General features: G+C 29.9%; 1 long non-coding RNA gene across 1 annotated transcript; it reads right to left on the bottom strand.

Moving 5' to 3' along the window:
• Positions 1-5,892: 5,892 nt before the first annotated feature.
• On the bottom strand, positions 5,893-7,468 carry LOC107440061 (uncharacterized). The gene is made up of 2 exons (XR_001583594.4): positions 7,324-7,468; positions 5,893-6,155 (listed from the first exon to the last, which is right to left on the bottom strand). It is a non-coding gene; the product is annotated as an uncharacterized lncRNA (long non-coding RNA).
• Between the last annotated feature and the right edge of the window lie 877 nt (positions 7,469-8,345).

Here is an 8,345-nt window from a genome sequence, read left to right as displayed (position 1 = left end):
CCTTTTTTTTTCCTTCATTCGCTTATCTCATTTTTGGGCATCAACTTTTGCTAAGGTGCAAAAGTTTTCTAAGAACTTTTTTTTCCAGTTTTTTTTTATCGTTCCGTTTCCTGAAATACTCTCTACACGCATTCTGCTTATAAGGAACTCCGATAGTATAAAGTTTTAAAAGTTAACCAAGAAGAGCTGGGGATGGACTGTCCCCCGTGCCACCCCAGTCGCTTCAGTGTATCGTTCTACTTAAAGAAGTAGGAGGGACAAAATAGAAAATTTGTTAAGAGAAAGGGTGGATAGAATGATTTTTCGTTCGATGTGTTTGTTTTAGAGGAAATTTTCTAGCTGAGACACGCAATAAATCATGTCATTTTTTTGGGGAACATTCTTAACCAATTTAAGAGTTATCGAGTTTTCGAACGACGTTAACTTTCTAAACTGCGACAAAGCTGATGAAATCGCCCGATTCGTAGAGAAAGTCTCGATATTTTTCTATGATTTATTTTAGTATAACTTTTTTTTTCTTCATTTCTTCCAGAAACTAGTTCCACTAATTTCGCCATAAATCAAAGTCAGCGGCGTTGACTGATCAGTTGCTCATTTGTAACTAGCAAATCGAGTAATCGGCTTTGATGAAAACCATCTCAGAAATAAGAAAAAATCTTTTCACTTTAATTAGGGAATTTTATCTGATGAAGCGATAACTTTTTTTGTTTTATTGTTTTATCTGTAAAAAGAATTATTTTTGGCATTCTTTGTTTCGATAACAATAATTACGAATGAGATAGATAAGGATATTATTAAGGTCAACGATGTATAAAATAAGCTCGTTTGTCATATTCAACTCTTTGTTAGAACGGCAATTATAAAGCAGTTTTTCTCGTGCTCTGTGTTGTGCTATACTTTTTTTTAATTTTAATAATAAGAGCTTTTGGCTTCAAGCATAAACACTATTAAATATTTTTAAATATTATAGAGTGGGCATTTCCCTCCACTTCGCCCAGATAAATCTAAAAAATGTACCCCTTTGGTACCTTATAATGTAACCTTTCTTCTGTCATGCACTCGGTTGTGCATTGTTAGCAAACTTCACAGATGTAACTAACTGTAATACTCAAGTGTTTTCAAAAGAAGATTAAAAAATGTCTGAGACCATAATTTGAAAACTTTTCAATTGTTTATTTTCTTTTAACTGTTGATGTTTTCAAAAAAGTTTTAAATCAAAAATATGTATAAAGTATTTTTATAACATGATTTTAAATACCTCATAAATACATCATTGACATTTGGACAAAAATAAATAAACTGTATTTTGGATTCAGTGAATTTTCAATGCTCCTATGCAAAAAAAAAAAAAAAAAAAAAAAAAAAAAAAAAAAAAAAAAAAAAAAAAAGAAGAAGAAGAAGAAAGAAAAGTGTGCCATAATTTTGGTTATTGCGTTTTACATGCAAATTTAGTCGTGCTTCTAAACTCACGATTTTTCACTCCGTGAGGAAAAAAAAAGCCTTGTTTTTGGTTACGAGTTTTCGTTGCGTTGTAGAGAAAAATAAGCCGTGTTTTGGTCATTTAGATTTTTGTTTCGTTTGAAAAAAAAAAAAACGGTAAGGTTGAGTTTGATCACATGAGTTATAGACAGGACTAATGAAAAATTTTTAAGTTTTGATCAAAACAAACAAAAAATTTATTGTTTTGAAAAATTGTTAAGTTTTGATCAAAACAAACAAATCTTTAATTTCCAAAATAATGTTTAAAAAAATGCTTAATTCGTTTTTTCAACGACGCACATTTTCAAGCAAAGTAGTAAATATTTAGTTTTTAAATTTCAAAATAAGCATTTAAGACAGATTATACTTACTTACTTATTCTTATTTTTTGTCCAAACTGCAAAGGGAAAATTTAAAAAAATCTACCCAAAGTGACCATTCAACGCATATTCAAAAACTAGTTTAATTATAAAAATTTATAGATAAAAATTCATTTAGATTTTAATAGAATTAAAAATTTATTTTAAAAATTTTTTATTTATTTTTTCAAAGTTGTCTGACAAAAGTATCACTTAACATTAAATACTCTAACTGAAAAAGAAAAGTATTCAACAAATGAACAACAATCATAACCATTTTGAACGAACAATTGGGTACCTGCAACATATATGTAACTGCAACTCAAGATGAAGATAGTTTAAATTAGCTGATTGTGTATAAACAAAATAGAGTGTTAACGTTACAGCTATATTAAACATGGTTTATTATCACGTTGTATCAATTCTCGGATCAGAGTTGATTGAATACACGCAAGTGACGTCACGCGTGAGTGTCGTATCTGATTGGCAGATGAATATTGGCATAAACAAAATCCACGATTCAGCAGCCAAATCAGATTCGAAACTCTCAATTATTTACTTTTATATAAGGATATATACTAAATACAAAGATTATGTTAAAAGCCATTTTCATTTTGAAAACGTTAAAATATATGTATAGCACATATAATATATAGCACGTAAAACATAAAATATATAGCACAAGTTTTGTAAAAGATGTTATCAGAACAGCGATATCACAGGGAAACTCCTAGCATTTATTACAAGTAAAACAGCCATTCAATAATTTATTTTATTTTATTTTTTTTACTTCCAATGATCTGCACAATCGGTCTTGCCGATGAGCAGACCTAGTGCGTTCTCCAGAGGTGGTATCCACTCTTTCAGGACCACCACAATGGGTGAGATACCGTTGGTCATGTTAATTTGGACGTCTAGTTTCTGCCACACTAGAGGGCAGCACCGAGACTCTATACATATTCAATATTGGAGTTTCCTATGTGAGGGGTATTTTCTTTCCTCCTACTCTATGAAGCGTAGAGGCCACGGGTTCTGTATCGTAGTACTGCCTATGTAATTTTTGTGCTAATTGTTCTTCGATTTGACAAGAGAAAAACCATTCCTTGTGTTAAACACATAAGCCTGTACATGTATCGGAACCAAATTTATTAACTTAATGCTACACATCCGGGATTACAGTGGGGTTCAAACCCGCAGTCTCTTTTTTTCTTAGCATTTGGTGGTAAGGCGAGACTACTTGGCCAGATAGACCCCTGTAAAACAATTAATTAAAAAATAAACATTACGATACTAAGTATATATTTATTTATTGTTTCACATACATGTGCAGGCTTGTGTTTTAATTTTTATGTACGACTTATTATAAGTTGTCAAGTTGAAGAACTGATAGCACTAGTTAGAGAAAGGCATCACGAAGATATATCTAGTGTAGCATGGAGGCAAAGTGTTCCAATTTTACCATATTCCTGACGGAAGTGTTTGTGGAGTCCATCTCAAGCTTGTCTATTTTTGTCTTCTCTGTCTCTAATTTTCGTGTTTTTTTCTATCTTGTCTTGTTTTCTTGGCTATTCTAATTTAGACTTAAGGGCTTATAAACTGAACATTGTAATGAGCATACAAACATGTATATGAACGTGTGACAATAAATAAATAAATAAATATATACAGTTTAATATAAATAACTAAGTACTTCCAGGGTTACGGTGGAATTCCAATCTGCTATCTGTACTTTTCTATTTTGGGATGTTGACAGAGTACTGATGCATGACAGTTATGCTACTAATTTAGCTTAGCCTAGGTCCTTTTTTATAGTCCTTTTTTTATACTTTCAGAGGGTTGATAGATGCTAGCTTATAGTTTTCATAGAAATAAAAACAGCTAACCAAAGAAAAACAAACTTAACAAGTATTAACTAAACAAAATAGAGGTTACCGAACTGAAAATTTGTTAAAATTACCGACTCTTGCCGAAATATTGTTAAAATTACCGACTTTTGAATTAAAATTACTACATTTTACCACAGCTACTACCAAGCATAATAGTAATAGAACCGTCTTTTATTGTTAATTTTACTAAAAGGTATTATCTCAGACCTTCGGTGAAAATTACCGTGCTTTTTGATTTTCCCATAGAACCAGAGACACATTTACTGGTTTTGCAATATACTGGCTGTTTTTAACCATATGCTTTTCTCAGTGCCCTTACTAGTTAAAGCTATAACTTATTAAAAAAACCACTGGTTGTTTTAACCAGTAATAACTGTATACCACCAAACTGTAATTTGAACGATAATATATTTTTTTAGTTTAACATATGAGTTCCAAAAACAGGTCGTTTACAGTAGACTTGTGACGTAACTACCACTATAAATATTAATATAAATAAATAAACAGCATGAATTAACTAGTGGTATTCGTTCATCGAATTCTATCGCAGATAAAATTCTGGAAGGGGAGTAATGTGGCGTAACTACCACTATAAATATTAAATACCAATTCACTAGTATATAAGACATGTTAACTTGATTCGATGTTGAGGTACCTTTTGATAGATGAAGGTTGACGTTGTCAAATAATTATATCCCCACAGACTTCCATGGAAGTTACTTGTTTTTGGATACATCTTGATGTTTGATATTTTACTAATTCATAATAATAAATTGATGTTAAATTAAACATAGCAGTTCTGGCAAAACATTAATTCATGGCGTACTGACATTTGAGAGCATATATGTATTCCGATATATGTTCGCCGAGAATTGATTAATGCAATGCAACTTAATGGCCCTCAGAAGACATTCTAGAAAAACGTGGATGTTGTTATTTTTTAATTCCACTTAAATCTCAAAAAACTGAGCCAGCCAAAATCTTATTTCTCTTTGATGGATTTAGAGAAAGGACATCTGACAAATCCTTAGAGTAGGAATAGGGGTAGAGAGCGCAAACCCATTCAACTGCCACTTGCAAAGCCGCTCCAAAGTAAATCAGCTGACTTTACCCAATCTCGCCAAACGAGTTTTCATAAGTGGAAAGCAATCGCTACTTTGGCGCAAGATAATCGATCACCTCAGGTGGTTTCCAATTTGGATTTGTTCCTTTGGAATCTGAAGATGATGAAATTTTCGGGAGAGCTTAACCGGCGATTGATTGTCTGAGTTTATTTGCCGTATGATTGTTAATTCATAAAGTTGCTCAAAATATTTATTTTAGAAAAATTGTACTTTTTAAAAATTTATAATGAAATAATGCATTGATACACATACACACTTTAACAATTCTTTAGGCTCTAAGAAGAAAGAATTCAATTTAATCTTAAAAAGTAATTGTAAATTTCCTCAAAATATCAATTGTCAACCGAATATTTTTATTATCTTATCATCGTAATGTTTAAAAAAGTATGCGATGTACGATTGTCAACTTAATGAAGTTGCCCAATATAAATGAATTCAATAAATTATATTTTTTAAAAATCGATTATCATAAAAATAATGCATAAAATTTTTTTTAATCAATTTTTTAGACGTCACATGAAAAATTATTTTCAACTAGTTTTACTGAATAGAATGTGAATTGTAGTAAATATGCACATTTTTACAAAAGAGATCTTCCTCAAATGAAGAGATACTTTATGCTATCAGAAGAAAGAATACTTTTATGCTATCCATAATTGAGTGATTCTAATTTTCTATCCAAATTTTCTTAAAATATCAATTATATATCTACTTAAGTCTTTTTTAATGCAATATTTAAAAGAAGAAAAAAAACTATGTAAGGAAAGTTTGCAGTCATTTGGGTCATTGAGATTTATTCATTTTTAAAATGTATTCCAAAGTTTGAAAAGATTATATTGGTTTACGAAAAGAAACTTTGATAATTATGTTAATATAAATGTGCATCTTTCAGAAATATATACCAATAATTTTGAGTATCAAACACTAGAGTTGGTTAATTCTAGTGCACCAGTGAGGTTATTAGTATGGAGTAGCAAATTTCATTTGATTTAGAGTATAAATTTAGCCATTTTGGGTATGTTTGGAGCAATAATTTCACACCACTTAGAACTGTAATGAAACATGTTTTTTTAATGCAACATAAAACAGTTAAAAGATAACTATCAAAGCCAATTTTTCAATACAAATTATTTTTTTATAATGTAGGAACTGCATCTTTTGTCAACCAAGTGCCTCCAAATTTTTGACGGTCGAAACAATCCTCAGTAAAATGTTTTGAGCAAACTTTTGAGCATTTAGAAGGAGTAAAATCATCTCTTCGAATTTTAGTCAACCACAGTTTTTTTCTTTCAGCATCCGTTGGAAAACTGGAAACCAAACAATTAAGTTTCAGCGGATAAATATTTTTTTATCAAAAAAATAAGTAAAAAAATAAAATAAAACTAACTATATAAAAATATGAGCAAAGAAAAAAATAATAAAATATAAAAGAAAACTTGAATAAAAAATTACATAGCATAAAGAGAGTTCATCTTGAAATAGTTTACATTAGAAAAAGTAACTATGAAAATAACAATTCACTATGACATTTTTGTACTATAAATGTATTTGCTAAAATGTAAGATTATATGTAACTGTAATAATTAACTTGTAGATTTACATACGCAGAAAAAAATTAATTTAACATTAATTTTATCATTATTTAAAAATGAACATAAAATTGTTTGATGCATGACATAGTTTTATATTTCACGTATAGACATTAAAAAAGATTTTTAAATTATTTTATAATAATTCAATGATGTTATTTTGGACACAGAAATTAGCTTTTAATGGCATAATATCATAGATTTTAAAAATGTATGCCTAATAATTAAAAATCTTTGCAATAGAATAAATACTATTCCAGTTAAAAATTAGAAAAATACCAAGCAAGAATTACCAGTGTTTATAATACATAATGGGACTAAATGAGATGTAAATTAATTATCAATGTGAAAATATCAGTTCATCGTATATAATACAGCGAAAATTCAATCAATTTGTATAAAACGAATTCCATTAATAACGTAATTTATTCATTTCACTAACATGCAAAACAAAACAGCTTGAAATTTCCTTTCAAAAATAAAATCATAAACTTATCAAAATTTAAAACAAAGAATAAATAAATTTATACCACCATAAAATAATAAAGAATTAATTATCTCTGTACATAATTATGAACAAAATAAGTCTACGCATTCTATTTAAAAAGTTTGTTTACATGTCATTTGGCGAGAAAAAAAATTCGCCAAGTGAAAAAAGACGAACTTATAATTGAAATGCCCTAAAGGGAATAAAAATAGTTAAAAGGACAAAAAAATTGAGCCAGATAGTATTAGCATATTATAATAATGCATTCTAGATTTTTAAATAGTGTTTAAATGCTTAAAAAATTAACATTTCTAAGTAAAATAAGTGAACAACGCGTGTACGATGGACAGTTATTTAAACATCATCGTAAAAATAATGAATAATAATGCGAAATCTTACCTGTGAAATGTTATAGGACCTCCGGTGACTTGCCTCTCATTACATCCATAAGCACAACAAGATAAAACCATCTTTAATTCAAATCATTCAACGAGATAGCTGATGCAAGAACTAGACGTCCATTTAAATAACATTAGAATGCGACTGCGAAGAAAACTCGCTTGCCGTAAGTCACGTGATTTTACTTTGGTGCGGGTTGAATAGGGTTGCTCGCTCTCTACCCCAATTACTCCTCTAAGGACAAATCTATATATCACGTGACATCAGTTTTTACCTTACTTCTCCAAATTGGCGATGACAATAAGAAGAGTAATTCTTCAAACTAAAGCTAAAAGGTTTAAAGGAATTAAGGTCAGTTTCTTTTTTATTATTTCTGTCTCTCATCAACATCTGTTTTTCCTTTTTTTTTCCTTTAATATTATTTTTCCCTTGATGTCTATCTGCTTGGTAATTTCAGAGATGATGTGTTCAAATAAAAAAAGTGAAAAAAATCGCCAAGGCCCATATAAAGTCTCCATGCCAACATAACTGGCGACAAACTGCGATTAGTGAGGACCGTTTGACAGTGACAGATGCAAGATCAATAGTCGTTCAATGGATGGAGTGATTGGAGCACTCAACCACACCCCTTGCAATGCGGTCCACCAAAAAGTTTTTAGCAGAAAATGTACCAAGCGCGCTTTGACTTTATCTCTTTTTCTCACCAGGAAAAGAATTAGTTTTCTTTTGTTTGTGATCTTACAACGTCACGCACATTAGTACTTCTTTGAAGCAAGAAGTTGATGTGTTGCCAAAGCGAGGAAACAAAATGTGGTGAAAAGATTAATCACCTTCGAATAAAAAGATGAAAACGATGTGAAGAACAGACTTTCCAATTAGTGAGAGAAGGCATTGTCTGCTACTTCCGAAACTCGTGTTTGACTCTAAATACTTTCTTGGTATTTTATTATTAATTATTTTTAAATTCAGTGGCAAAATTTTTGATTATATATTTCTAGTAAGATATGAAGAAAAATTGCAAA

The sequence above is a fragment of the Parasteatoda tepidariorum genome, chromosome 6 (assembly GCF_043381705.1).
Source record: "Parasteatoda tepidariorum isolate YZ-2023 chromosome 6, CAS_Ptep_4.0, whole genome shotgun sequence".
Classification (NCBI taxonomy): domain Eukaryota; kingdom Metazoa; phylum Arthropoda; class Arachnida; order Araneae; family Theridiidae; genus Parasteatoda; species Parasteatoda tepidariorum.
The sequence above is the reverse complement of the archived record's forward strand: the minus strand, read 5'-3'. Positions and strand labels throughout refer to the sequence as shown.